Below are 5,297 nucleotides of genomic sequence, written 5' to 3' on the forward strand. Positions count from 1 at the left end.
GTAGGGTTGATTCAGAGAACACCTTGCGCAAACACAATAATTCACACTCGTCCGTAGTTTATTTGAACGCACAAACTAAACACACAACCATATCATGCACATGCACACGACTACACACTCGCCCGTCGTTTATTTGAACGCACAAACTACACACACAACCATATCATGCACATGCACACTACTACACACTCGCTCGTCGTTTATTTGAACGCACAAACTACATATACAATCAGATCATGCACATGCACACTACTACACGCTCACCCGCAGTTTATTTGAACGGATAAACTACACACACACACGCACCCGACACTCACGCCACCAGCCCTCACCACGTGTCCAGGTGCAGGCAGGATCGATTCAGAGGACAACCGCCGACCCCGCGAGACCCAGCAGGAGCACTGCTCAACCATTCTGCGGATGGCTCAACGCATCAAGTGGCTGTGTGAAGACGAACGCGTTTCTCTGCTGCGCCGCAAGCTGCAGGCACGGGGGTCAACGGGCCCTGGAAGTGGCCCTGGAAGTGGGGCTACACACACCAAACGGACAAGTACACCCACACACCCCACACCCGCCCTCACAGCGGTGCCTATGCAGGCGGGCGAGGCGGATGACAGTGGCGGTGGTAACAGCGGCGGTGGGCCTATGGGGAAGGAGGGGTACCCGCACGTTATGGCGGGAGAGCGAGACACGCACAGGCAGGCGGCAGATACAAAGACAGGCCCAGCGGACGAGTTAAGTACCGGAGGGCTGGTGACAAACATTGACACCAAGAGTGTGGTAGATCCCGCTTTGTCCCGGAATACATCGTCGAGTCACAGCCTGAATGGGAACACGGACCTCAGCTACAGCACTCAGTCGCTTGCCCGAGCGCACGTGGGCCACAGTGCGGGTGTGCTGTCGTGGGGTGCGGGCGAGGAGCCGGTGGTCACTACAGAAGCCTTGCAGGTAAGGGATGGGATAGGTGTGTGCGGTGACAATGCGAATCGGTCACCCACAAAGCCAATAGAGGCATGCGTCACTTTTGGGATACGGGTGCGGAAGTGTGGAGATTGATGGATGTGGCTAGGCAGACAGTATCAGGAGTTGTTGTGTCCATCCGATACTTTATTATTATATTATCAGTTGTTGTTGTGTCCATACGTTCCTTTAATTTTTAATGTTTGGGTTTGATATTCAGTTGTGGTTTCATCACAACTGCCATAGTTTAGCACCGCATTGGTGCTGTGCTATTGCTGTTGGACTATAGCTAGGCGCGGTTGAGTAGTAGTATTAAATTGAAAGGGGTTCCACATGGCTGTGAATGTCCTTAATTGTCTGATGTTGTACGTGGGGAGGGGGATATAGGGATTGGTTTAGGTGTACGGTGACATGCATTGTTCTATTTTAAAACATGATGTCAGCAATTTGGAAAAGGGGGTTCGGGAGGAGGGCTTTAAATTGTATGGTGGCAATTATAGGCTGTTCCATGTGTACAGAGTTGTAATTCTGTCCAATTGTAACCTTTGCTATACCCGCCTATTTATTGCATAATAATAAGCCATTCCCAGAGTGTGACCGTACATACCACTTCGCTTCATGTTGGAGTGTCACCATTTTACGTTGGCAGTGGTCTATCAACTCTATGCCCGAGTATGGAACCAGGCACATTGTATGTATATATACAATCACACCCAGACATGCAGAGGTGCAGGTGTATCTAGATGCACAACCACACGCACGTGCAGCTGTATATGTCGACATAAACGCAATCCTACGTAAACTAACGCACCCACACGCGTACACACAAACCTCTCCACAGGGCGTGATCAAACACATCACCTCGCGTCGCAGTAGACAGTCGCCGCTGTGCATTTCAACCGAAGTACCCATCGACTTTGTCAATGCAAACGGTGCCGAACTGTTTGGGAGGCAACTCCACATGCTGTCGGTCAAGGTAGGTGGGGTGTGGAGCCCACGCCACAGCCTTCTATTTATAGCTTTAAAGCTATACTTTATTTCTCACAGCCTTCTATTCATAGATTTAAGCTATGCTTTATTTCTCACAGTCTTCTATTTATAGATTTAATCACGTACAAAGCATTCAATTGATTTTATCCAATATCAGGGCTACGATCTGGTGCTGGCACGGCCCGAGACACCCCAAGCTGATACCTACACCAATGAAATGGGCCCGATGGGAAATCTCTCGGCCAATAGGACCGCAGAGAATGGCTCGGAGGGTGCGCTGTCGAATATCCTCAGCAAACGGAACAGCGCCAGCACTGGGCTACTGAACGAGGCATACCAGAGACTGCGGGGAGAGCAATGGGGCGCCATGGACACGTCACAGGAAGAATATCCATTGTACTGCTTTGTGGACAGTTCAGAACCAACGAGCCACAGACACGCAGCTGAGAACTTCTGGGGTGTTGTCAGGTGGGTGGTGTAGGGGTAGGGGTTTAGGTTACGTTCGGGGTGTACTGTTTTATGAAACTCATGGCATCCGTGCGATAGAAGTTATTTGAGCATTAGTTGTGAACAGGAAGGATTGGGTAAGGTGTATGTGGTAGAATATTTTTTTGTGGTTATATCTTACGATGTTGTATAGTATAAATTGGTGCATTCTACCCTGCTACTAAATTAGGTGTAAGTGGCAGAACACTTCCTTGTGGTGATAGCTCACTATGTTGTATAGTATAAATGGGCACATTCCACCCCATTACTAAATTAATTCGACAGCAGTGGTTTATTTTTGGAATAGCTACATCACGCAGCATAACAGGCAGTTGGCATGCTGCTTCACTTCTCAAGTCTTTCACTTGCAACAGTCTCTGATCATCAACGGACAGTGAATTCACTTGTACTGAGAAACGACACTACGTGGTTCTTAGGGATTCAGTCTTGTAACAATTTTATGTTGCTAGAACACATCGTATGAAACCATGACTGGATATTCACAAGTCAGTCATGCAACACTCACCAGTTGCTAATCATGTGAAAAAATGATTATGCATTCACAAGTCAGTCACGCAACACTGACTAGTTGCTAATCATGTGAACAAATGATTAAACAGTTATAGTTCAATCATTTATCACTTTTCTGTTGCTAGGCGACGTCTTTTGAATGAATACACGATTAGACATTTATTAGTACACTATCGACTCATTAAAGGATTGAGAGGACTCTGGTTTGGTATCGTTTAGTATTACCGTATCAGGCGCCGCTGCTCTCGCCTTATCTTGGCATGGTTCTATTTTTAGCTACGAATAGTCTGCAAGAGATTTTTGTCCAGTCATCACACCACGCGTGCTAGAACTTGTCAGACCTTGCAATCCCCTCACTCACGAATATTAATATCTGCCAATAGATTGCGAGAGAATTCCGTGGAGCTGCTCTACCATGCGGCGCTACAAGACATCATCCACGTGACGGTAGACGCCATGGGCGAGCACGATGCCAACCCAACCACACGCACAGACATCGCTCAGCAACTGGAGTCACAGGGACGCTTAACGGCTCAGGTAGGGGTTAGTCGTCGATGTATTATTAATGTGTTATTAATGTATTATCAATGTAATAAATGTATTATTGGTGTATTATTAATGTATTCTTAATGTATTATTGATGTATTATGTATTATTAAGGTATTCTTAGTACATTATTAATGTATTCTTAATGTAATATTAATGTATTATTAATGTATCATTAATGTACTATCAGTGAACTATTAATGTATTATCAATGTACTATAAATGTATTATAAATGTACCATTAATGTATTATTTATGTATCATTAATGTACTATTAATGTATTATTAATCCTTCCCATTGCTGTGTGGGTATTAGCATAGCCCGGCAAGCCTTGTTTCACATATTAGAGCATGCTCTGGTGTTCTGATGGGCTTGTTCAACCTCACATACGTCGTGCTGCGACTCAATGTTTGCCAACCGCCCGTCCTGTACAGTATTGAACAACTGACACTACTTTCCCAATGGACATACCAATCACACATCACACACTTGAGTTCAGTCCCGGCCATTTCACAATAAACCCTAAACCCTAAAATCTAAAACCCCAACCACGGAGAACCTACTTCCCCAATATATAACCCCTAAACACTAAAACCCTAAGACATGCTACACATCCGCACCGAACCGTACCCAACCTATTAACTTCTATACAACCATCTTCTAACCATTGTTTTATCTGTTTTGTCACAGTTTCTGTATGTCTGTGACAGGCGTAGCTACGTACGGGTGTCTTTAACTTTGCAAGTAAAGTCAACTCGCGATAAGTCTAAGCTTACGTAACCATTGTGAAATAAACTCACTCCACAGATCCGGCAAAGAGATTCAAATACATATGCAATTAAAATGAATAGAACAATTACATATGTAATTGATCTGAATAGACCAAGTACACATGTAGTTAACCTGAATAGACCAATTATACATGTAATTAATCTGAATAGGCCAAGAATACATGTATTTAATCTAATTAAACCAATTCTACATGTAATTTACTCTGAATAGGCCAATTATGCACTTTTATTAATCTGATTAGACCAATTTTACATGTAATAAATCTAAATAGACCACGCGTAATGAATCTGAATATACCAATTACCTCAACCTATATACCCACTTCACAGATCCGCCAACGTGATGAGTTCATCTTGGCTGCAGTGGGGGCTATGAAGGCGTTGTCACACCGCGTCAACCAAGAGCTACTACTGGACGAGCTCAATGAATTCCGCTTCTGCAGTTCAATACTGATGTCTACAGTCTTTGACGGCACACACTACTCGCTGGTAAGTGCTTGGAACATCTGACTATGTATGTATCGATGTAGATACGGGGGTATGTGAACTAAGTATGTGTGTATGTATCTATGGAGATACGGGGGTATGTGTACTGAGTATGTGTATGTATGTACATATGCAAACAAGTATGTGTACTTAGTATGTGTATGTATGTACATTTGCAAACAAGTATTTGTACTAAGTATGTGTATGTATGTTCATATGCAAACAAGTATGTATACCCAAGTCTAGGTATGTTACACGCGGTTACATGTATATATGTGGATGTGGGCTGTCATGACACACTGCACTTATGTAAGCGCTTGCACATAGTTTTCGCCCTATTTGATCCATACATAGCCTTATAAATAGCTACAGCGTGTGACATCAGCAGATCTGAATCATATGCCGGTGATTGTTGTAGGTCCATATGTTACCTTATAAGTAGCTACAGCGTGTGACATCAGCAGATCTGAATCATATGCCGGTGATTGTTGTAGGTTCATACATAG

Source organism: Sphaeroforma arctica (assembly GCF_001186125.1).
Source record: "Sphaeroforma arctica JP610 unplaced genomic scaffold supercont1.1659, whole genome shotgun sequence".
NCBI classification, from domain to species: domain Eukaryota; class Ichthyosporea; order Ichthyophonida; genus Sphaeroforma; species Sphaeroforma arctica.